The 27,008-nt window shown below is 39.4% G+C and overlaps 1 protein-coding gene across 2 annotated transcripts in view; it reads left to right on the top strand.

Annotated features, from left to right (window-relative positions):
* The window catches only part of CRH (corticotropin releasing hormone), a 128,535-nt gene that overhangs the window by 5,993 nt on the left and 95,534 nt on the right, over positions 1-27,008 (top strand). For both annotated transcript variants that reach the window (XM_047073989.1, XM_047073988.1), the window contains exon 2: positions 9,314-9,458. The gene's annotated coding sequence lies outside the window, so the exon portion shown is untranslated. The remainder of the gene's footprint in view (positions 1-9,313; positions 9,459-27,008) is intronic.

Genomic DNA, 27,008 nt, shown 5'->3' with positions numbered 1-27,008 from the left:
TCATATGTGGAATTTAAGATACAGAATAGATGAACATAAGAGAAGGGAAGCAAAAATAATATAAAAACAGGGAAGGGGCAAAACATAAGGGACTGTTTTTTTAGAGAGAGAGGGAGCAACTGAGGGTTGATGGAGGGGTTTTGGGTTGGGGGGATGGGCTAAATGGACAAGGGACATTGAGGATGGCACTTGTTGGGATGAACACAGGGCGTTATATGTAGAGAATGAATCATTGGATTCTACTCCTGAAATTACCATTGCACTATATGCTAACTAACTTGGATATAAATTTCAAAAAATAAAAAAATAAAAAATAAAAATAAAAAATATATACACATATGTTTGCAAAATTGGATCAAACTCATCATTATACTGAAATATAGTTCTGTACCTCTGCTTTTTAAAAAAAATTAACATCCTATAAAGAACTTTCCCCTATGCCACTATATATTCTTTGGAAATAAATATTTTAAAATTTATTCCTTCTTGGACATTCTGGCTTCTTTTTAGGACACTGAAAGTATAGTCAATATTGCTATGCTTTTACACACAAAATTGTGAAATCCCTACCTATAGGAAAAGCAATATGAGAAGCTGGAAAACGTTAAAAGCATAAACAGTTCATGTAAAAGCAGTGTTAACATTAACATTGCCTGCTTCCCGTGGTTTGACTTACGAGGGCTCTATAGGTACACTGTTTTGTTTTGCTTTTTGACAGCATAGGTGTTTGTTTACTGTACATATATTTGACTTTGTGCAGCACACTTCCTCCAAAACCTTTCCTTCTGTTCTCTGATTGGAATGCTACCCAGTACCCTCAGTGATTGATGCTAGCTGATGATGCTGGTCAATTAAACTATTGGTGTCAACTTTAGAAAGTGCACCTTTCATTAATTAGCATTTGTTGACTAATAGATTTCTCTTTAAATGTCATGTTTCCATAGTAAGATGTTTAAGTAAGATATAAAATGTTTCAATAAATTACTCTTTTTAAGAAAGTTTATTTCATAAAAAAGGGAATTTCCCCTACCTTTTCCTATACTGTATTACCATTCGCCTTATGACTCAGTGAAGCAGACACAATAGAAATCACCCTGGGCCTGGGCTTAGTCTTTGGCATCCTAAAGACTGACACTCATGCTCTGGATCCCAGGACCGCCTGTGGTGGCTGCCCTTTAATTGTTTACTATGCCTGGAGACTTTTGTGCTTCTGTTTCCACCTAGTATTCCCCATAGAGATCTGATTTTCTCTCTGTGTTATGCTGTTAATCTAACCATAGCACAGTGATTTTCAAACTATGTTCCACAAAGTACGAAGGCAGAGATCTCCCAAGCTACTACAAGTTTGTTAAATATGCTAGTCCTGGACCTTAATTCTAGAGATTCTGATGTAGTAAGTCTGGTATGGGGTCCACATTTTGAGAACCACATTTTGAGGGGACTAGGTCATGGTAGGCAGATGAGTGGGCTTTAACAATCCTTCCCTATTTTCTACCAGGATATAAGTTTTTTAAAAAGCCTGAAAACAGCCTTTGTAAAGAATGCTGTGTTTATCCCACCCTAATATGACTTTCAGAAACTCAAAGAGACTTGAAGAAGTGACTCTATACTATAACACACGGTAGTTACCAGCTGCTCCACTTCTGGAAAAACTGTAAAATGCTTTGTCCACTACTTCTTTCTTCCCCCTGTCCTTTATTTCTCAATGGTTGAATTCTCTGTGATGTGTAGGGGGATGCTAATGGGTATTTTCATGAAATGATTGATTAAAAAATTTTGGAGACACTCTCCCACTCTTGCATGAAAGGGGTATCAGAAGCCTTCCCCCTCACATATGGGGTTGGTACCTGAGACTTAAATACAATAATTGTGTTCCTACAATTTAGAAGATTCTGGTCACTTGAGGCTGATTGAGAGATTAACTGAATTTTGCCTCTAGAATTCATATGTTACTGGAAAAAAAATACAAGGTATGGTTAGAGCATTGAGGAAGACAGAGGCTGGGGCTTCATCCAGCTAGAAAACAGGTTGCTTTCTTGCTATCTGCTATTAGATGCTTGTATTTTTATCAGAAGGTAATCTGAAAACTTTATCTATAACCTGCCACAAATTAAAGGATTTATTAACAAGCTGATACAAAAGTACTTTCATATAAGAACATTTATATTATCAAGATTACAATTGATCAATCTTTTGAATTATTAAAATGAATCATTTCACATTACAAGAAAACTCCTTTTTGTCTTAAAGATAAACCAAATTTTCTGATAATAATCAGAATAAATAAAGGCTCAATTTAAACTTTATGATAACTAATATATATTTATCTAACAATAAATATATTTATTTGATAATGAATATATTTATATGACAGTGTAATGGCTAGCTGGTGCTTTGTCTTTTCAAAACATCCATGCCAATAGTCCTTCAGTTCTTTTAAGTGTTCTTTATTAAACAGCTAAGGAAGAAGCACTTAGCACTTCTGGGAAGATGGAATAGACATACTTTCCCCTATTTCTTTGATTAAATATAATACAAACCCTGGACAGTATATAGAAAATGCACATAAGGAGATTATGAAAGGTAGAAGGAAGAAGGCAGAACAGTTAGGAACCTTAGTACTCAAGGACAGTGTAATGGTAAATTCCCTGGCTCTTCTTTTTGTCTCGTAAGTCTCATACTTGGAGCTTGATAAGCCAGTAACCTAGAAACACCAAATGCAGACAAAGAAATCTCCAGTAGAAGCTTGCTGTCTGTAGCCAGAAGACTAGGAGAGGGACAGTTTAGGAAGACAGAAAATTCTTAATTATTTATTTAAGAAGAAAAGTTTTAGATAATAATTGCTCTACTCTAGTCAAACATCACAGAAAAACTATGGCCCTACCTTAACCCATACTGGAAAAGACTCTGACCTTCTTCACATTTTAACAAGGAAACCCCTTTGCTGGAGTGCTGTCAGAGGAGACCTAGTGGAGAGTTAGGATTTTCATCACTCCTCAGTGGTAAGGAGACCACCTCCCTGCCCCCATGGTATCAGTAGAGGTATAAATTATCTATATATAATGTAATACCTTGAGCAACCACTAAAAAACTCTATAACACTAAAAAATGTTTAAGACAGTCAAGAAAACAAATGGAAAAAGAAGAACAAAGAGAAACAAAAGATATAATGGCAGCTTTAAGCCACAACATATCAATAATTACATTAAATGTCAATGGTTTAAATATACCAACTATAAGTCAGAGATTGACAGAGTATATTAAAAAACAGCCCAACTATATGATGTCTGTAAGAAACTCATTTCAAATATAATAAAATAGAAACATTGAAATTAAAAAGATGTATTATGCAGACATTAACCAAAATAAATCAGGAGTGGCTATACTCATGTCACAAAGTAGAAAGAAAAGAAAATATGGATCAGAAAGGAACATTATATAATTACAAAAGGTCAGTCTCCCAAGAAAAGATAGTAATCCTAAAAGGGTATGCACTATGTGACAATAGAGCTGTAAAATATGTGATGTAAAAATTGATAGAACTATAAGGAGAAATTGTCAAATCCACAATTATAGTTGGAGATTTCAGGACTCCTCTATCGATGTTGATAGAATAACTAAATAGAAAAATTAGCAAGAATATAGAAGAATTCAACATCATCATCCAAGAAAATCTAATTGACATTTATAGAAAGCTTTGCCCAACCACTGCAGTATATACATTCTTTCCAAGTGTCCATGGAACATATACCAAAATAGAACATATTTTAGGCCATAAAACAAACCTCAACAAATTTAAGAGAATAGAAGTCATAAGTATGTGCTCTGTACACACAATGGAATTATCTAGAAATCATTAGCAGAGGAATGACAGCAAAATTTTCAAGCATTTGGAAATTAAGCAGTGCAATTCTAAGTAATCCATGGGTCAAAGATTATATTGAAGTAAAAAGAAATTGAATTGATGAAAATGAAGATAGAACATAATAAAAATTTGTGGGGCATAGCTAAAACAGTACTTAAAGGGAAATTTATAGTACTTAATGCTTTCTTTCATTAGAAAAGAGGAAAAGCATCTCAAAAAATTAAAAATAGAGCTACCTTATCACCCAGCAATTGTACTACTGGGTATTTATCCAAAGGACACAAAAATGCTAATTTGAAGGGGCAAATGCACCCCAATGTTTATAGCAGCACTGTCAACAATAGCCAAATTATGGAAAGAGCCCAAACGTCCATTGACTGATGAAAGGATAAAGAAGAAGAAGATGTGTGTGTGTGTGTGTATCTATATGTATATAAGTATACATATATATGTATGCATACCACATCTTCATATATATATGTATACATATATATGTATATATACACACACACATGAAAGAATATTACTTGGTGATAAAAAAGAATGAAATCTTGCCATTTGCAACAACATGGATGGAACTAGAGTGTATTATGCTAAGGGAAATAAGTCAGAGAAAGATACCAAATGATTTCACTCATGTGGAATTTAAGAAACAAAAGAGATGAACATAGGGGAAGGGAAGGAAAAATAAGACACAAACAGAGAGGGAGGCAAACCTTAAGAGATTCTTGAATACAGAGAACAAACTAAGGGTTGCTGGAGGGGTGTTGGATGGGGGGATGTTGGCTAAATGGATGATAGGCATTAAGGAAGGCACTTGTTGGGATGAGCACTGGGTGCTATATGTAAGGGATGAATCACTAAATTCTGCTCCTGAAACCATTATTACACTATATGTTAACTAACTTGGATTTAAATAAAATGAAAAACAAACAAAATTAAAATAAAATACTAACAATGATTCTAAGAAAAAAAAAAAGAGGAAAAGTCTCAAATCAACAATATAAGTTCTCAACCTCATGAACCCAGAAAAAAAGCAAAATAAGTCCAAAGCAAGCATAGGGAGTGGATAACAAAGATAAGAATAGAGAAATCAATGAGATTAAAAACAAAAGAAGAGAAAACTAATGGAACAAAAAGTTAAAATTGACAAATGTCCAGCAAGATTAATAAAGAAAAAACAGAAGATGCAAATTACCAAGAGCAGGAATGAAACCAAAAATATTTTTTTAAGTTTTTACATTTTACTTATTGTATTTATTTATTTTGAGAGATATAGACAGAGGGAGAGAGTGAGCAGGGGAGAGGCAGAGAGAGGGAAAGAGAGAATCCCAAGCAGGCTCCATGCTGTCAGCGCAGAGCCAGATGTGGGGCTCGATCTCACGAATTGTGAGATCATGACCTGAGCCAAAATCAAGAGTTGGTATGCTTAACTGACTGAGCCACCCAGGTGCCCTGAAACAAGAAATATTACTAAAGGTCCTGCAAAAATTAAAAGGATAATAAAGGACTAATAACAAGTCTACATACATACATTTGACAATTTAGGTGAAATAGACCAATTCCTTGAAAAATACAAACTACCACAACTCACCCAATATGAAATAGACAAGGCCCAATATGAAGGTCCCTATAACTATTCAGGAATTTTAATTCATAATTAATAACCTCCTAAAATAAATCTCCAGATCCAGAAGTTTTCACTAGAGAATACTAACAAGTGTTTAAAGAATTAATGCCAATTCTACAAATCTTTTCAAAAATAGAAGAGAAGGGAACACTTGCAATTTATTTTGTGAAGCCAATATACCTGATACTAAAATCAGACAAAGATTGTGCAAAAAAGAAAAAGAAAACTATGGACCTATTTGCACTATGAATATAGACATAAAAGTCTTTAATAGAATGTTGGAAGGAGAATTTGGCATTCCATAAAAACAGTTATGCACCACAACCAAATGGGGCTTATTCTAGTTATTCAAGACTGGTTTAACATTTGAAAATCATATAATGTAATCCACCATATTAACAAGCTAATGAAGAAAAATCACATGATCATATCAGTAGATGCAAATAAAAAAAAACTCAACATAAATTTTTTTTTTTTTTAATTTTAGAGTGTGCAAGCAGGGGAGAGGGGCAGAGGGAGAGAGAGAATCCCAAGCAGGATCAGCATGGAGCCTGATGTGGGGCTTGATCCCACAATCCTGGGACCACGACCTGAACCCAAATCAAGACTCAGACGCTTAACAGACTGAGCCACCCAGATGCCCCCCAAATCAACATTTTTTTAAATTAACAAAAGCCCTCTCAGAAAAAACAGTACTAGTGGGGAATTCCTCAGCTTGATAAAATGAATCTACAAAATCCTAAAGCCAACATCAAAGTTAATAGTGAAAGACTGTATGCTTTCCCCCTAAACGTGGGAAAAAGGCAAGGATATGAGCTCTCACCACTCTTATTTAGCATAGTGTTGTAAATTCTAGCTAGTGCAAACAGCAAGAAAAGGAAATAAAAGGCATACATATTGGAAATGAAGAAATGATATATCTCTATATGTAGATGACCTAATTGTCTATATGAAAAATCCTGAAATCTGCCAAAAAAAGACTCCTTCAAAAGACATGCTTAGATAAATGGGCTGTGGCACAGAGAGAACTAAAATTCCTAGGGGATGTATTAGAGTGTCTGGGTCCTTTGGGTCCTTCGGGTTCTGCCTGGTTGCCTGACCTCCAAATCCAATAGCGGTTCCAGGGGTTTCTTTAAGTGTGAAGTGACTACCTGGAGTGATCCCTCCTCCATGGAACCCACACCTTCATGGGCTCTTGAATCCTTCCTTGGGATTTAACCAGACATTGGTCCAAATCAAACCGGTAGCATCCATAGCCCCAAATGATGCTGCCCTCTCAGTAACAGTGCATTTCTAACAGGAGATGAATGGTGGTTTTGAGGCAAGGGAAGGTATTTAATGTGTGCTCTCTGCCTGATTGCTTTTGAACCCTGGGGGTCTGGGCTCTTGCTATTTGTCTGGCTGCCCTGATGTCTTAAGCTTCAGGAGTGACGAGTACAATGTACTGGATTGGAAAGGTCAGCCTTGCCAGAAAGAGATTCTGTCCTTGTTAACATCTTGGCTTGATTAATCTCTGCTGTTTCTGTTTTTCCCTGCATTTTTTGTTCACTGAATCTTTGGTTCACCAATTATTTTATTTACTGAAATTTGCAGGGTGGAGACAGAAGAAGAAAAGATTTTTAAACCTCGAATTCTCTCTGTTTGGGGTTCAGCACATGATTTTTTGATTCAGATTGGAAGTATTTGGATAAGGCCAAATTTTAATTTTCTCTTTAGTAGATATCCTTTTTAATTTATCATTGCTAAAATTCACTGTAAGTTTGTGTGTATAAGGATTGCTTTGTATTGCAGAATTCTTCAGGCATGAGTATGCTTATTTAGTCAATTGTCTTCAGTATCCATAATACACATATAGATATTAAGTCTTTCTTTTTAAGTTTATTTATTTTAAGAAAGACAGAGACAGCACGAGTAGGGGAGGGACAGAGAGAGAGAGAATCCCGATGCAGGGCTCAAACTCATAAAGTCATGAGATCATGACCTGAGTGGAAACCAAGGGTCAGACACTTAACTGACTGAGCCACCCAGGCGCTCCAGTATTCATTTTTGATGGTAAAGCTTCCTAGGATGAAGAGTGGCATAGCTGTTCATTGTGGGAAGTTCTGGTTGGTGGAAAATAAACTTCATTTCTGTAACAATAAAACACCAAAGAAAATAACCACCTGTCATACTTATTTATAAACTACAATCCCTTATAGGATCTTAAACAATAATGAAAAGAAAAACAGAAATGAGAACTTGCCCCTCCAGAGAGTTAACTTTTTTCACTCTACATTCCCTAGCCGGAAGCCTCAATTTTTTAATCGTGAGTTTTTAAGAAGAGCATCATTTTGCATTTCCTGGACAATATATCATGCAGTGACTCACAGAACTGGGGTGTACAGGGCAGGCACATCAGGTTGCTCTACTGAGAACAAGACGGCATGATGTCACAGAGTCATCTCCGTGTAATGCGTCATCCACACAATATTACCAAGCAGTTCTTGGCTTAAGTCTGAATCTCAGAAGATGCTGCAAAATGCTGGAGGGAAAAAAATCTGTCTAATGGGATTGTCTACTTCACGCATAAAATAAAAATCATTTTGATCCTTTGGAGGTACCTTTATTCCCAAAGGATCCCAATGTACTCGGCTCCTGCCCCAGGAGTATTAGTCATACATCTCTGAAACATCATCTCCTCTGTGCTAGAAAAGACAGGCCCCCTCTGAGGCAGCCTTCTCTGCAACAGGTTTTATTTTGAATGGGATATTAAATAGTATTTCCAAATAAATGATGGGTAATTGTATGGTGGCAAAATACAGTTTCCCCTGTTGGAATTTGAACAAGACCTTTTGGTTAATAATCCTCCTTTTCTTAGAGGACTGTATGGTTTAAGAGGAAAGTCCCTTCTTTATTGCAGAGAACATAGTGTGAGTTCACAGGGACTTGGATGGGATGAAAAGGTCAGAGGAAACAGGTGAGAACAGTTGAAGGAAAAGTAGACAGTAGTCAGTAACTCGGAGAGGAAATCAACCAGTAGGTTTAAGTGGATGAGAAAGCTATTAGGTCATTGCCTATAGGAAAATAATGTGTCAAGTGTTTCAGAAATGTTTGTTAGAATTGAATTGGCCATCAAATGACAAAGTACAATTTCCTTTTGAAGCTCTTAAATGTCCAGCTTCTTGAATATGGAGAGTCTTTAAAAGACCATCTGCTACATCTTTTGCATTCAGGTTAAATTTAAAAGCATCTCAGCAAGATGAGTGTCTACCCTACCTAAAAAACAGTTCCTGGGAAAGAATACCAGAGAACAAAAGTTAACCTATTATCTAACCTAAATTCCTCAGGTTTCAACTAAAACCAGGCTCTCCTTGTTCTTTGTTAAATGAAAAGTAGCTTCTCGCTGTGTGAAAGCCATTCCTACATTTAAAAGATATTATTGTGTGGCTCTTTGCTAAACTCTAATTCCATTTCCTTAAAGGTTTTTCTAAGTTTGTTTCTTAATTCTGACTGTGAAAATTAATAAGAGGTTCTGATACTGAATGGGAAAGCACTTGAAACCTGCCAGAACTTCACTTATTTAAAGCACTATTATCATTATTATTATTATTACTATTATTATTATTTTATTATTTTGTATTCATTCTAAAGAATCCACAGAGCCCTTCATAGAGAATATGACTGAGAGCTGAAGAACTTGACCGCATATGAAGGAGCCAGTGTAATCTTTGAATTTTCTTGTCTGTGTAGCATAAGAATCAGAGACATGTTGTAAACTAACTATAGGAAATGTAGCACAAAACCAACTTTGATTGAATTGGGCTTTCAATTTTTGATAGGTGGCACCTGCAAAGTGCATCAGACACAGCATCATTGGAGACTCTTGCCAACACCAGTTCTCCTGGTCCAGTCACCAGTTGTGACGTTTCAACATGGCTGCTCCTGTTTTCCTCCCAGCGCTGGTACCAAATGGCTGTCCCACAGGTACTCTTTCCGGCAGTGGTTAGGATCAACTCCTCATGGAACAAGCGCCATCACTCCATGGGTTCAGGTTTGCCAGGGTAACGTTCCAGAGGCTGTTGATTTCCTCCTTTGTAATTTGTCTGTGATCCACATAAGTTGCACTAGGTGGCTGGTAGTGTCTGGCTTTGGCTTCTTTCTCTTGTGTGTAAATAACTGTGTTAAAGGTGACACCACATGTTAATTTGGCCAATTTTAAAACCAATTAAAAGAGTACAGTTATTTGTCCAAATAACATATAGTCATAAATTAAAAAGCCCGGTGCCTAAATATGATAAAATATAATTTTTACTAATTTAAACTCACTTCAGTTTCTACTAGGGCTAATCCTGATTATAAGAAAATATTTAAAAACCATTCAACAAATTGCTTGAAGCATCCTTTGGTACCATGTACTATGCTAGGCATTGGGGTTGCAGTAATGAATAAGATAAAGTTGAAATTTGTCCCCAGAGAGATGATAGTATGCAGGAATGTGGTCTTTTTTAGGGATTGGAAAACTTCTCTGGAATTGCAGCTCTTTAAGGATGTGTATGGTGCCTGGGGTCTGACTGTAGTTCCCAAGAGTTTCAGAGCAGAAAGTGTGCTAAAACCCTTGTAAGTAGGAGAGGAGTCAAAAATTAAAAATGGACCAGGTGAAGGCAGGCTTCCAATGGTCTGCTTCTAGTTCTCAGAAGATAAGTGTTGTGTGATCCTTTGTTTCCCTGTAATAAAGCAAAGAAGAGAAAGGAAAAATGTGGGGTCATATCCACAGCATAAAGTCTCATGATTTCTTTTTTTTCCAGAGGGCACTTGCCCTAGTAGCTTCTAAGTCACTTCAGCTTTCCCTCAGCTTTCATTGGATGACCGGCTTAGTTTCATATAGTGATTTTCTTACCTACTTTTTTCTGATTCCATGTAATTTTTATAGTGTATCCTCTGAGGCCACTTACTTATATTTTAAAATAAGTATCTATTATAAAATATGTTCATTAAAAATTTTACATGTTCATTAGATTTGGAAAACACAGGTATATAGAAAAAAGGAAAGAAGTGTATACTCCCACTACCTAAACATACCCACCATATGTGTTGCGGTGAACTGTCTGCCAGACTATATTTTAAAATGTGAAATCATAACATATATTATGCATTCTTTGGTTCCCTTTGTCATTTGACTTAGCATTTCATCTTAAGCCTTTTCCATAGTATAACATTCTTTTCAGAATCCTTGTTTTAATTATGTCAGTATTCCATTGAGTGAAGTCACCTTATTTTAACTATGTTCTCTCATATATAGACTTCCAGTTTTTCATTACAAACAGTGCTAAAGTGAATATTGCTGTGCACATTATTTTAATCTAAAGCTAAGAAGGTATCAGTTTATATAAAAACTAATTCATCAAGGGGCACCTGGGTGGCTCAGTTGATTAAGTGTCCGACTTCAGCTCAGGTCATGATCTCGTGGTTTGTGAGTTTGAGCCCCAGGTCGGACTCTGTGCAGACACCTCAGAGCCTGGAGCCTGCTTCAGATTCTGTGTCTCCCCTCTCTCTGCCCCTCCCATGCTCCTGCTCTGCCTCTCTCTGTCTCTCAATAATAAATAAACATTAAAAAAATTTTTAAAAAACCTAATTCAGCAAATGGTTTTGAATAAGACATAAGGCTTTAAAATAGAACTCTAGGGGCGCCTGGGTGGCGCAGTCGGTTAAGCGTCCGACTTCAGCCAGGTCACGATCTCGCGGTCCGTGAGTTCGAGCCCCGCGTCAGGCTCTGGGCTGATGGCTCAGAGCCTGGAGCCTGTTTCCGATTCTGTGTCTCCCTCTCTCTCTGCCCCTCCCCCGTTCATGCTCTGTCTCTCTCTGTCCCAAGATAAATAAACGTTGAAAAAAAAAATAAAATAAAATAGAACTCTAAACTTTCCAAATACCTACTGTAAGCTTCTCTCTGGTCCCCCTCTCTTTTCTATGAGGGGGGAAGTCTTGCTGCTCCTATAGGTTTCTCCTTTCTCCCATCAACTATGTCATTTCCCCAATCCAGTCTTGCCTGAATTCAGCCCTTGACAGTCAGGTTTTTGAATGACCAGACCATCTTTCTGGAATGGTTCAATCAGACTGTGTGTTGCTGCCTCTAAGTGAAGCATAAACTTTGGCAACTGTCTGATAAATTTGCCTCAAGCTTCCTAGAAAAAATTTAGGTCTGAAATATCTAGTTTGGTTGGTGTCAGAGACGTCGTAATTTAGTGATAATTGATGTTTTGTCAGAGGAGGGGGCCAGGACCTCTCTTTGGCACAGTGTGGAGGAATGGAGTGAGATGACTGGCAGGAATAGTGGGCACGGAAGCGCCAAGAGATGTGGCTTGGAAGTGGGGGGACATCCTGGGAGAAGGTCGATGAAGGAAGGCTCGGTAATTAGTCATCTGAAGTCAGCTTGCAGCATGGCCATGAATGACAAGTTTAGACATGCTCACATGCTTTGTTGAATGTCTTGTTGAGGATCTGAATTGGAAAAAGAATCTCATGCAGCATATTATCTGTTTTGGTTGATATTTCCTAAGATGCTCAATTGGAACCTTAAAGATTTGGGGGGCCAATCTCATGCTTTAGAGCTATACAATGGCATATAATTAATATGATACGTTGAAATGGAAAGTAAGATACACATGATTTAGATAATTTTGTCATTTGATTATAAGTTTTGAGCTTGACGGTTTAGGCAACAACCAAGACCAATGAGTAAGAGGATGTGAAACATCACTGCCATCTCATCTACCCGTGACTATCCAGGACTTCTTCCTATGTACCATAGCACCACACACAGGAGCTGCTTCAGGTTCAGGAGGCAAGAACAGGGTGTGTGTGTGTGTGTGTGTGTGTGTGTGGTGCATGTTACTCTGCTCTGAGTACCTAGAGGCCAGACCCTCCTGGGAAGAATCTTAGAATGGGTCATTACTACTGTTCTATGTGCCCACATGCTGATTGATGGGTGTGACTCTGTAGACCTGTGTACCCAACTATCATTGGAGCTTCCTTGGAGGTATCTGGATTTGGTCAAGGGTATTGCTTGGCCCCATGTAAATTGTCACTTTTACCAGTCAGGGCCTCCTATGTCTTCTCTTACCCATCTGCATGATCTCCTTGCTTAGAAAGAAGTGGGCAGTAGTTGGACACCAAAGAGACTGATTTTCAAGTACCAAACAATTTCAACTCCTTACTTTCTTGAGGTTATGCTAGGGCCCTGGAAAACATGTGAAATTGTATCTTACCTGCCATGTTGGGTATACAGCTTTTCCTCCCACAGCTTCTGCTTCAAGCAGGGAATCACACTACTGACCTGCTCTGTGACTGTGTGGGAGGAAACTCTATTGCTTTCTACATACACAGCTCTTATGTTACACAGAGACCAAGAAATAAAAGGGGGTTGAAGTGAGGTGCAGGCTCAGTTATACACATGTGTATAATTGCAGTTTTCTTTGCAGTACTTCTTCCCATTAGGATTTAATTGCTCAGAGATAATTGAGTCATATACAGGTTATGAGGGCCTTATAAAGGGAGACTGGATCACCCCACCAACAGCTGTTGTCATTCCTGAGGCATCTTCTTTATCCTGACTCTGTACAGTGGGGAATAAATGAACGATGTTATGTTTTGGTGCTGATAGAATATAAAGAATCTGGGATATTATTCATGGTGCCTAATAAATTGTTTTAGAGAAGTGCCAAAAGCTGTAATGTCCGCTCAGTTCAATTTTAGTGAGGAATTAAGGCACTCTACTAGGGTACATTCTAGTTTAGCTGCTTTCATGAGCCAAACTGACCAGAATTGACTCAATTCTCCTCTTTACTTAGCATATGAAAACTCAGCCATGTAGCTACCCTGAACCAGATATCACTTCTCACCAAGCCATTCCCAAATGTTACCCCAAAATGGATTCTGTGTAACTCTGAGGAAGAATTACTGATGATTGGAATTATACCATGGGCCGATGAAGGTCCAATGTAAGATGGGGAGAACTCATTTGAGAAATGCAGCTGAGATGGGTGGATGACTGTGATGTCACACACCTTGGAGAGGAATAGCTGCTGCTGGCTTTTTGTTTGGGTTTGTGTTTTTATAAGGGAGGAGGAGTGGTGTCGGAAGCAGCAGTAGGAAGTAGGAAAGGAAGAATGTCCACCTGTCTTCATGGTGTGTGGGAAGCAAGTGAATGAGCAGCCTCCACTGAGAGGCCTTCAAGTAAGATGATATCATTACTCATTCAGTAAATAGGTGTTGAGCATATCCAAGTGCTGGGGAAGCAATGTGTCTGTGCACTCGTGATCTGGGGAGGTAAATGTGGTATAGTACTGAAATTGATGCTCTTCTGATCCAGCTTTCATTCAAGTCAAGGAGGATCAGTCAGGCAGAAGCCCATCTCCATGGAGTCTGAAGGTGTCCAGTAATTCATTTACAATGGACAGGAATCTAGACCAGGAGGGAAAGTGTTAGAGAAAGGGAGCAGTGTGGGTCTAGGTGAGGGAACCCAGCAGGTCCCTCTCTTGTCACTGTTACTTACACAGCTGCTTCCAGCTTCTTTTTTCCACACACTGGCTTGCTCTGCTCCTCAGAAATTGGCTGAAAATGGCTGTCCTCAAGGCCCTTGGACGTTGTCTGCTCAAGGGACCAGCCCAGATTAAAACTGGACACTCTTAGCCCCAATTCCAAATATCCAGCTCTGGCCCAACACAGGTCACCTGTAGCCAGGAGGGTAGGGCACAGAGTATAAATATGCCTGAATGCCTAGCTTGGCAGAGGATGTTTTCTGGGGAAGGGAGACTGTTGAGAACTTGGTGAAGAGCCTAAAGGGTATCTTCTCTGGACCACTTTTCAAGGTTGGGGAGGATGCTGGGTGTGAGTCCTCTGGTGTAGAGTTTGTGCAAAGGTGGCTGCCACAGTTGGGTTCACTGGCACATTGTCAAACAACTCCAAAGGCGGAAAAATGCCAAAATATTCTCCAGTCTAATTAGATTAACCTTAATAAAGAGACAGCTTACTCCACCGCTCTAGTATTATAAGGAATCTACATCGGGTTTCCATTTCCTGAGCAGTCGTTGTTAATTGGCAGCATGGTTTTGTTTGTAAAGAAAATGTAGTGTATCTTTAATCCAGATGAAAAATGCATATACATCTAAATGACAAAGTAGCAGTTTACAAATTTCTCTCAACCTGTGAGAAGCTAAGCTTCATATCCGTGCAGTTCTCATCTTGCTGAACAGGAGACCTCTTTGCTTCTTAGGCATGCTCTTTGTGCATCCAAGGCAATCCATCAGAGCTGGTGCAGCTGCTGGTGTCCCTGAGCTACTGGGCCTGCATCACTCTTCATTTCCTGGTGCTGACGGCACGATCAGCCCTGTTATTGATGATGTCAGGCTTGGCCTTTGGTGTCTGATGGATGGAACCTTGGCCTGGGTTTATGGATTATATTTTTAGTGGGAGAAAGTCAAAACTCAAAGAATTTGAGTGGATCCTTGTCTTGGCACTCCCTGCTTGGACAGACCTGCCAACAAGATAAGAGGGATCCATTTTTAGAGCAGATGGAAGAGACCTCTCAGAGGCAGAGAGAATAAACCAAGCTTTATCCCTAAATTCATTTACTCCATTCATTTATTAATTTGTGTTTTCAGTATGATATTGCTCACTTGATGCACAGTAATGACACAGTGATCTGGCTCCTACCCTCAGGGAGCTTTCTGTCTGGTAACAAGCAATTTCCATCAGCATGAGTGCTTCAGTAGGGAGCAGAGGTGTTAGGAGAGAACTTAGAAGTGTCTGACCTGCACATGGAGGGAGCTCAGAGGGCTCCAGGAGGAGGTGGTAAGTAGAGATGTGAATGACGAGCAGCTGTCAGCTGGTAAGGCGGGCATGGAGGTAATGTTCTGGGTACAGGCACAGCTACTTTGCAGACAGGAGAGCAAGATGTGTTAGGCATATATGGAAGCTCAGGAGCATGGGCATGGGGTGGCTTGAGGTTAGGGTAGGAGCCACATTGTGCGGGCCAAGATGCTGTGACTTCCACCCAAAGAGAATGTAAGCCATTGAAAGGCTTTAAGCAAAGGAGATGCAGGCTCTTCTCCTCCTTTAGTGCCTCCAGCTTCTCCTGCAGGGTCAACAATGCTTTAATTAAGTGTTATGATTCCAGTGTGGTAAATGTTCCCAGGCCCATAACTATCTTATCCACATGCATGAATTAGAAGTGAATTAAAAAAAAATATCTGTTTGGTCCTGTCCGCTGGGGTCAGCTGAGGCCATGTCTCAGCTTCCTCTCTTTATGTACCCAGTTCCTGCAGACCTTTGGGACTCAAACCCTGGACTGCTGTCCAGACTGGCATCTTGCCTTGGTGGGAGGATTGACTTCTGTAGGATCCCATGACATATGTTTGCCTTTACTCGCCTGGTGGGAGCTGGGTTACTTTCCTTGTGAGGCATATAGGAACCTGTGTCATTTCTGCATAGTCTGTAGAAAGTGTGGGGACAGGAGCCCGTGGGGACAGCTGTTCCATTGCGGCAGTGCAAGTATCCCCACAGGGTCCAATATGCTGGAGGTTTACTTTGGTACAGGGAAGTTATTTTCATCTCTTTGGAGCTGCTTCATTCTCTGCTTCCACACAATCTCCTTGCCTCATCCCACCATGTGCGTCAACAACTGGGGGTGGCAGGGGATGGAGGAGACAATTGAGGGAGATTCCAGTTATGTCAGTAAGATCAGTTTATGTGCTCTGTGCTGGAAGTCCAAGAGGACAGAGTTAAGTTTTGTTCCATTCAAAGTTTTATTTTTGACTGTGTTCTGAAGACCTGAAGGTGTAAAAGGTGAGTTAGCAAGAATATGGGCCCAGGAATTGAACACATCCAGGCTGGCCTGCTGGCTCTGCCACCTACTGACCATATGTGCATTTGGCAAATAAGCCATCAGTTTCTTTTCTAATAGAGTGAGGACAAAGGTTCAGAGAGTTGCTGTGAGGGCTTTTCTTTTCCAGTTGTACTGAGATATAGTTGACATACAATATTGTGTAAGTTGAAAGTGTACCATGTGATGATCAGATCAGTAAAAGAAAGGACAAGAACCATATGATCCTCTCAATAGATGCAGAGAAAGCATTTGTCAAAATACAGCATCCTTTCTTGATAAAAACCCTCAAGAAAGTAGAGATAGAAGGAGCATTCCTCAATATCATAAAAGCCATGTATGAACGACCCAACGCTAATATCATCCTCAATGGGGAAAAACTGAGAGCTTTCCTCCTAAGGTCAGGGACAAGACAGGGATGTCCACTCTCACCACTGTTATTCAGCATAGTATTGGAAGTCCTAGCCTCAGCAATCAGACAACACAAAGAAATAAAAGGCATCCAAATCAGCCAGGAGGAGGTCAAACTTTCACTCTTCGCAGATGACATGATACTCTATATGGAAAACCCTAAAGATTCCACCAACAAACTGCTGGAACTGATTCATTAATTCAGCAAAGTTGCAGAATATAAAAATCAATGCACAGTAATTGGTTGTATTCCTATACACCAACAATGAAGCGACAGAAAGAGAAATCAAGGAGTCGATCCCATTTACAGTTGCACAAAAAAACCATAAAATACCTAGGAATAAATCTAACCAAAGAGGTGAAAAATCTATACACTGAAACTATAGAAAGCTTATGAAAGAAATTGAAGAAGACACAAAAAATGGAAAAAGATTCCATGCTCCTGGATAGGAAGAAAAAATACTGTTAAAATGTCGATACTAACCGGAGAAATCTACATATTCAATGTAATCCCTATCAAAATAACACCAGCTTTCTTCACAGAACTTGAAAATTTGTGTGGAACCAGAAAAGACCCCGAATAGACAAAGCGATCTTGAAAAAGAAAACCAAAGCAGGAGGCATCACAATCCCAGACTTCAAGCTATACTATAAAGCTGTAATCATGAAGACAGTATGGTCCTGGCACAAGAACAGACACTCAGATCAATGGAACAGAATAGAGAACCCAGAAATGGACCCACAAATGTATGGCCAACTAATCTCTGACAAAGCAGGAAAGAATATCCAATGGAATAAAGACAGTCTCTTCAGCAAGTGGTGCCAGGACATGCATAGCGACATGCAGAATGAACCTGGACCACTTTCTTACACCAAACACAAAAATAAACTCAAAATGGATGAAAGACCTAAATGTAAGACAGGAAGCCATCAAAATCCTCGAGGAGAAAGCAGGCAAAAACCTCTTTGATCTTGGCCGCAGCAACTTCTTACTCAACACGTCTCTGGAAGCAAGGGAAACAAAAGCAAAAATGAACTATTGGGACCTGGTCAAAATAAAAATCTTCTGCACAGCAAAACTAAAAGGCAACCGACAGAATGGGAGAAGATATTTGCAAATGACATATCAGATAAAGGGTTAGTATCCAAAATCTATAAAGAACTTCTCAAAGTCAACACCCAAAAAACAAATAATCCAGTGTAGAAATGGGCAAAAAACATGAATAGACGCTTCTCCAAAGAAGACATTCAGATGGCCAACCGACACATGAGCATGAAAAAATGCTCAACGTCACTCATCATCTGGGAAATACAAATCAAAACTACAATGAGATACCACCTCACATCTGTCAAAATGTCTAACATTAACAACTTAGCCAACAACAGATATTGGTAAGGATGCAGAGAAGAGGATCTCTTTTGCATTGTTGGTGGGAATGCAAGCTGGTGGAGCCACACTGGAAAACAATATGGAGGTTCCTCAAAAAACTAAAAATAGAACTACCCTATGACCCAGCAATTGCAGTACTAGGTATTTATCTAAGGGATCCAGGTGTGCTGTTTCAAAGGGACACATGCACCCCCATGTTTATAGTAGCACTATCAACAATAGCCAAAGTATGGAAAGAGCCCAAATGTCCATCAAGGGATGAATGGATAAAGAAGATGTGGTATGTACACACGCACACACACACACACACACACACACACACACACACAGACACACACACACAATGGAGTATTACTTGGCAATCAGAATGAAATCTTGCTATTTGCAACTACGTGGATGGAACTAGAGGGTATTATGCTAAGTGAAATTAGTCAGAGAAAGACAAATATCATATGACTTCACTCATATGAGGACTTTAAGAGACAAAACAGATGAACATAAGGGAAGGGAAACAAAAATAATATAAAAACGGAGGGGGACAAAACAGAAGAGACTCATAAATATGGAGAACAAACTGAGGGTTACTGGAGGGGTTGTGGGAGGGGGGATGGGCTAAATGGGTAAGGGGCATTAAGGAATCTACTCCTGAAATCATTGTTGCACTATCTGCTAACTAATTTGGATGTAAATCTTAAAAAATAAAAAATAAAATTAAAAATAATAAATTTTAAATATAAAGTAAACTAAAGTATGATGGCTGGACAAGATGATTTTTAAGATTCTTTTAACATCTAAAATCCAAGGGATTTTATTTGCATTTCTCTGATGATTAATGATATTGAGTACATTTCCATGTACTATTGGCTACTTTGTATGTCTTTTTTGGAAAAATGTCTACTCAGATTCTGCCCATTTCTTAATCAGATTATTACTATTATCATCATCATTATTATTATTTTGCTATTGAGTTGTATGAGTTCTTCATATATTTTGGATATTAACCCCTTATCTAGTATATGATTTGCGTATATTTTCTCCCATTCCATAGATTGTCTCTTCATTCTGTTGATTGTTTCTTTTGCTGTACTGAAGATTTTTAGTTTGATATAGTACTACTTATTTTAGTTTTGTTTTTGTTGCTTGTGCTTTTGGTGTTGTATCCCAAAAATTGTTACCAATACCAATGTCAAGGAGCTTTCTCCCTGTGTTTTCTTATAGGAGTTTTACAGTTTCTCATATATAAGACTTTGATCCATTTCAAGTTAATTTTTGTGAGCAGTATAAGATAGAGGTCTAGTGTCATGTTTTTGCGTGTGAATATCCAATTTTGCCAGTACTATTTATTGAAATGACTGTTTTTTCCTCATTGAATACTCTTGGCTCTTTTGTGAAGTATTAGTTGACCCTATATGCATAGGGTCTTGATTCTGTTGTATTGATCTATGTCTGTTTTTATGTTAGTACTATACTGTTTTGATTACTGTAGCTTTGTAATACAGTTTTTTTTCAATATATGAAGTTTGTTGTCAAATTGGTTTCTATACAACACCCAGTGCTCATCCCAAAAGGTGCCCTCCTCAATACCCATCACCCACCCTCCCCCCCTCCCACTTCCATTAACCCTCAGTTTGTTCTCAGTTTTTAGGAGTCTCTTATGCTTTGGCTCTCTTCCACTCTAACCTCTTTTTTTTTTCCTTCCCCTCCCCCATGGGTTTCTGTTAAGTTTCTCAGGATCCACGTAAGAGTGAAACCATATGGTATCTGTCTTTCTCTGTATGGCTTATTTCACTTAGCATCACACTCTCCAGTTCCATCCACGTTGCTACAAAGGGCCATATTTCATTTTTTCTCATTGCCACGTAGTACTCCATTGTGTATATAAACCACAATTTCTTTATCCATTCATCAGTTGATGGACATTTAGGCTCTTTCCATAATTTGGCTATTGTTGAGAGTGCTGCTATAAACATTGGGGTACAAGTGCCCCTATGCATCAGTACTCCTGTATCCCTTGGGTAAATTCCTAGCAGTGCTATTGCTGGGTCATAGGGTAGGTCTATTTTTAATTTTCTGAGGAACCTCCACACTGTTTTCCAGAGTGGCTGCACCAATTTGCATTCCCACCAACAGTGCAAGAGGGTTCCCGTTTCTCCGCATCCTCTCCAGCATCTATAGTCTCCTGATTTGTTCATTTTGGCCACGCTGACTGGCGTGAGGCGATATCTGAGTGTGGTTTTGATTTGTATTTCCCTGATGAGGAGCGACGTTGAGCATCTTTTCATGTGCCTGTTGGTCATCTGGATGTCTTCTTTAGAGAAGTGTCTATTCATGTTTTCTGCCCATTTCTTCACTGGGTTATTTGTTTTTCGGGTGTGGAGTTTGGTGAGCTCTTTATAGATTTTGGATACTAGCCCTTTGTCCGATATGTCATTTGCAAATATCTTTTCCCATTCCGTTGGTTGCCTTTTAGTTTTGTTGGTTGTTTCCTTTGCTGTGCAGAAGCTTTTTATCTTCATAAGATCCCAGTAGTTCATTTTTGCTTTTAATTCCCTTGCCTTTGGGGATGTGTCAAGTAAGAAATTGCTGTGGCTGAGGTCAGAGAGGTCTTTTCCTGCTTTCTCCTTTAGGGTTTTGATGGTTTCCTGTCTCACATTCAGGTCCTTTATCCATTTTTTTTGTGAATGGTGTGAGAAAGTGGTCTAGTTTCAATCTTCTGCATGTTGCTGTCCAGTTCTCCCAGCACCATTTGTTAAAGAGGCTGTCTTTTTTCCATTGGATATTCTTTCCTGCTTTGTCAAAGATGAGTTGGCCATACGTTTGTGGGTCTAGTTCTGGGGTTTCTATTCTATTCCATTGGTCTATGTGTCTGTTTTTGTGCCAATACCATGCTGTCTTGATGATTACAGCTTTGTAGTAGAGGCTAAAGTCTGGGATTGTGATGCCTCCTGCTTTGGTCTTCTTCAAAATTCCTTTGGCTATTCGGGGCCTTTTGTGGTTCCATATGAATTTTAGGATTGCTTGTTCTAGCTTCAAGAAGAATGCTGGTGCAATTTTGATTGGGATTGCATTGAATGTGTAGATAGCTTTGGGTAGTATTGACATTTTGACAATATTTATTCTTCCAATCCATGAGCACGGAATGTTTTTCCATTTCTTTGTATCGTCTTCAATTTCCTTCATAAGCTTTCTATAGTTTTCAGCATACAGATCTTTGACATCTTTGGTTAGATTTATTTCTAGGTATTTTATGCTTCTTGGTGCAATTGTGAATGGGATCCGTTTCTTTTTTTGTCTTTCTGTTGCTTTGTTATTAGTGTATAAGAATGCAACTGATTTCTGTACATTGATTTTGTATCCTGCAACTTTGCTGAATTCATGTATCAGTTCTAGCAGACTTCTGGTGGAGTCTGTCGGATTTTCCATGTATAATATCATGTCATCTGCAAAAAGTGAAAGCTTAACTTCATCTTTGCCAATTTTGATGCCTTTGATTTCCTTTTGTTGTCTGATTGCTGATGCTAGAACTTCCGACACTATGTTAAACAACAATGGTGAGAGTGGACATCCCTGTCATGTTCCTGATCTCTCAGTTTTTCCCCATTGAGGATGATGTTAGCTGTGGGCTTTTCATAAATGGCTTTTATGATCTTTAAGTGTGTTCTTTCTATCCCGACTTTTCGAGGGTTTTTATTAAGAAAGTTTGCTGAATTTTGTCAAAGGCCTTTTCTGCATCGATTGACAGGATCATATGGTTCTTATCTTTTCTTTTATTAACGTGATGTATCACATTGATTGATTTGTGAATGTTGAACCAGCCCTGCATCCCAGGAATGAATCCCACTTGATCATGGTGAATAATTCTTTTTACATGCTGTTGAATTCGATTTGCTAGTATCTTATTGAGAATTTTTGCATCCATATTCATCAGGGATATTAGCCTATAGTTCTCTTTTTTTACTGGGTCTCTGTCTGGTTTAGGAATCAAAGTAATACTGGCTTCATAGAATGAGTCTGGAAGTTTTCCTTCCCTTTCTATTTTTTGGAATAGCTTGAGAAGGATAGGTATTATCTCTGCTTTAAACGTCTGGTAGAACTCCCCTGGGAAGCCATCTGGTCCTGGACTCTTATTTGTTGGGAGATTTTTAATGACTGATTCAATTTCTTTGCTGGTTATGGGTCTGTTCAAGCTTTCTATTTCCTCCTGATTCAGTTTTGGAAACGTGTGGGGTTCAGGAATTTGTCCATTTCTTCCAGGTTGTCCAGTTTGTTGGCATATAATTTTTCATAGTATTCCCTGATAATTGCTTGTATCTCTGAGGGATTGGTTGTAATAATTCTATTTTCATTCATGATTTTATCTATTTGGGTCATCTCCCTTTTCTTTTTGAGAAGCCTGGCTAAAGGTTTATCAATTTTGTTTATTTTTTCAAAAAACCAACGCTTGGTTTCGTTGATCTGCTCTACAGTTTTTTTAGATTCTATATTGTTTATTTCTGCTCTGATCTTTATTATTTCTCTTCTTCTGCTGGATTTAGGCTGCCTTTGCTGTTCTGCTTCTATTTCCTTTAGGTGTGCTGTTAGATTTTGTATTTGGGATTTTTCTTGTTTCTTGAGATAGGCCTGGATTGCAATGTATTTTCCTCTCGGGACTGCCTTCGCTGCATCCCAAAGCGTTTCGATTGTTGTATTTTCATTTTCATTTGTTTCCATATATTTTTTAATTTCTTCTCTAATTGCCTGGTTGACCCATTCATTCTTTAGTAGGGTGTTCTTTAACCTCCATGCTTTTGGAGGTTTTCCAGACTTTTTCCTGTGGTTGATTTCAAGCTTCATAGCATTGTGGTCTGAAAGTATGCATGGTATGATTTCAATGCTTGTATACTTATGAAGGGCTGTTTGTGACCCAGTGTATGGTCTATCTTGGAGAATGTTCCATGTGCACTCGAGAAGAAAGTATATTCTGTTGCTTTGGGATGTAGAGTTCTAAATATATCTGTCAAGTCCATCTGATCCAATGTATCTTTCAGGGCCCTTGTTTCTTTATTGACCGTGTGTCTAGATGATCTATCCATTTCTGTAAGTGGAGTGTTAAAGTCCCCTGCAATTACCACATTCTTATCAGTAAGGTTGCTTATGTTTGTGAGTAATTGTTTTATATATTTGGGGCTCCTGTATTTGGCGCATAGACATTTATAATTGTTAGCTCTTCCTGATGGATAGACCCTGTGATTATTATATAATGCCCTTCTTCATCTCTTGTTACAGCCTTTAATTTAAATTCTAGTTTGTCTGATATAAGTATGGCTACTCCAGCTTTCTTTTGACTTCCAGTGGCATGATAAATAGTTCTCCATCCCCTCACTCTCAATCTGAAGGTGTCCTCAGGTCTAAAAGGAGTCTCTTGTAGACAGCAAATAGATGGGTCTTGTTTTTTTTATCCATTCTGATACCCTATGTCTTTTGGTTGGCACATTTAGTCTATTTTCATTCAGTGTTATTATGGAAAGATATGGGTTTAGAGTCATTGTGATGTCCGTAGCTTTCATGCTTGTAGCGATGTCTCTGGTACTTTGTCTCACAGGATCCCCCTTAGGATCTTTTGTAGGGCTGGTTTAGTGGTAACAAATTCCTTCAGTTTTTGTTTGTTTGGGAAGACCTTTATCTTTCCTTCTATTCTAAATGACAGACTTGCTGGATAAAGGATTCTCAGCTGCATATTTTTTTCTGTTCATCACATTGAAGATCTCCTGCCATTCCTTTCTGGCCATTCCTTTCTGGCCTGCCATTCCTTTCAGTAGAGAGATCCATCACGAGTCTTATAGGTCTCCCTTTGTATGTTAGAGCACGTTTATCTCTAGCTGCTTTGAGAATTTTCTCTTTCCTTGTATTTTGCCAGTTTCACTATGATATGTCGTGCAGAAGATCGATTCAAGTTACGTCTGAAGGGAGTTCTCTGTGCCTCTTGGATTTCAATGCCTTTTTCCTTCCCCAGATCCGGGAAGTTCTCAGCTATTATTTCTTCAAGTACACCTTCAGCACCTTTCCCTCTCTCTTCCTCCTCTGGGATATCAATTATGCGTATGTTATTTCTCTTTAGTGCATCACTTAGTTCTCTAATTTTCCCCTCATACTCCTGGATTTTCTTATCTCTCTTTTTCTCAGCTTCTTCTTTTTCCATAATTTTATCTTCTAGTTCACCTATTCTCTCCTCTGCCTCTTCAATCCTAGCCGTAGTTGTCTCCATTTTATTTTGCAGTTCATTGATAGCATTTTTTAGCTCCTCCTGGCTGTTCCTTAGTCCCTTGATCTCTGTAGCAAGAGATTCTCTGCTGTCCTTTATACTGTTTTCTTGCCCAGCGATTAATTTTATGACTATTATTCTAAATTCGCTTTCTGTTATATTGTTTAAATCATTTTTGATCAGTTCGTTAGCTGTTGTTATTTCCTGGACGTTTTTCTGAGGGGAATTCTTCCGTTTCGTCACTTTGGATAGTCCCTGGAGTGGTGTGGGACTGCGGGGCACTTCCCCTGTGCTGTCTTGAATAACTGCGTTGGTGGGCGGGGCTGCAGCCAGCCCTGATGTCTACCCCCAGCCCACCTCCAGGGCCACAGTCAGACTGGTGTGTGCCTTCTCTTCCCCTCTCCTAGGGGCGGGATTCACTGTGGGGTGGCGTGGCCCGTCTGGGCTACTTGCACACTGCCAGGCTTGTGGTGTTGGCGATCTGGCATATTAGCTGGGGTGGATCGGCAAGGTGCACAGGGGTGGGAGGGGCAGGCTCAGCGCACTTTTCCTTCGGAGATCCGTTTCGGGAGGGGCCCTGTGGCACTGGGAGGGAGTCAGACCCGCCCGAGGGATGGATCCACAGAAGCACAGCTTTGGGTGTTTGCGCGGTGCAAGCAAATTCCCTGGCAGGAACTGGTTCCCTTTGGGATTTTGGCTGGGGGATGGGCGAGGGAGATGGCGCTGGCAAGCGCCTTTCTTCCCCGCCAAGACCCCGTCTGTTTTCCGGGTCTCAACAAGTCTCCCTCCCATTGTCCTCTAGCCCTCCCATTCTCAGAGCAGAGCTGTTAGCTTATAACCTTCCAGATGTCAAGTCCCACTTGCTGTCGGAACACACTCCGTCTGGCCCCTCCGCTTTTGCCAGACAAACTCGGGGGCTCTGCTTGGCCGGCGGGCCGCCCCTCCGCCCCAGCTCCCTCCCGCCAGTCCCTGGAGTGCGCACCGCCTCTCCGCCCTTCCTACCCTCTTCCATGGGCCTCTCGTCTGTGCTTGGCTCCGGAGACTCCATTCTACTAGTCTTCTGGCGGTTTTCTGGGTTATTTAGGCAGGTGTAGGTGGAATCTTAGTGATCAGCAGGACACGCCGTGAGCCCAGCGTCCTCCTGCGCCTCCATCTTCCCAGGATCCTCCTGTAATATAGTTTAAAATCAACAAGTGAAATACTTCAAAATTGTTCTTCTTTCTCAAAATTGCTTGGAATATTCAGGGTCTTTTGTGTATCCATATGAAATTTAGAATTTTTTTCTCTGTATCTATGAAAAGTGCCATTGGAATTTTGATAGACAGTGCATTGAATCTATAGATAGTTTTTGGGTAGTATGGACATTTTAACAGTATTAGTTCTGATCCACAGACATTGGATATGTTTCCATTTATTTGTGTCTTCTTCAGCTTCTTTCATCAGTAAGTTAAAGTTTTCAGTGTAACAGATCTTTTACCTTCTTGGTTAAATGTATTCCTAAGTATTTTATTGTTTTTGATGCTGTTGTAAATGGGATTATTTCTTTTTCTTTCAGATATTTTCATGTTGATACATAGAAATGCAATTGATTTTTATGTTAATTTTGTATCCTGCAATGATACTGAATTTGTGTATTAGTTTTAACAATTTTTTGGTGGATCTTTGAGTTTTCTATATATAACATCATGAATTCTGCAAACAGAGACAGTTTTAGTTCTTTCTTTCCAATTTGGATGCATTTTATTTCATTTTCTTGCCTAATTGCTTCATTTAGGACTGCTGCGAAGGCTTAATGGTACTTAACAGATACTTAATAAATGACCACAATTATTATTAATGAGATGATACACAATATAAAGCTAGCCATTATTAGTATCACAATAAGTGGTGGGAAGCAAAGGCTCTAAGGATGGGGAATCCCTATTCTGGAGAACATTAAAGAATCTGCAGCATGGAAGTGGCAGGATTCTTCCTGAATGACTGTGTTTCCACCTTTGTTGCATTGGTCCTCTCAACCTGATCACATCCTTTGCCATCACCATAGGGGATCTTAGCACATCAAAAGGATGTATATAAGAAAAATTGGAATTACGCTGCCACAAACCCACCAGAGGACATTGGGAACAAAGGAGTGCATTTAAACAAATGTTCATTAACTAGACTCACTTGGGTGAGAAGCCCTGCACAGAGGCAACAGCCCTGTTTCACAGTCCATTTAGTTGGAGATGAGAGAGTCAACACAGGCACAATCTTAGGCATGGCAGTTGTTGAAGGACAGCTGTGACCCATGCTTCCAAATGAATCTTCACTACTATTACTGTAACCGAGGTGGAAGATAGTGGTTTTTAATTTCAAAACTTGCTTTGAGGAAGCCAAGTGCAACATACAGAAGCAAAGGAGCTGGCACCAAGCACTGCTCTTGGCTGCTCTAGCCAGAGCAGGGACTGAGGCCAGCTCCAGGTAGCCTTTGGCGTACAGGGGGTGTGGATGTGAAGAAGCAATGACTTCTCCATATGCTGGAGGGGAAGTGAGCTGCACATTGTAGTCCTGAGCCTACAGTTGCTGTTCTACCTGAAGGATCTTCGTCTAGAAGAATGTGTCCACAAGGCTCAAAGA

Source organism: Lynx rufus, unplaced genomic scaffold (genome assembly GCF_022079265.1).
Source record: "Lynx rufus isolate CCGP_SWC_20201006 ecotype Redwood Valley unplaced genomic scaffold, mLynRuf1.p SCAF_12, whole genome shotgun sequence".
In the NCBI taxonomy this organism is placed as follows: Eukaryota; Metazoa; Chordata; class Mammalia; order Carnivora; family Felidae; genus Lynx; species Lynx rufus.
The sequence above is the reverse complement of the archived record's forward strand: the minus strand, read 5'-3'. Positions and strand labels throughout refer to the sequence as shown.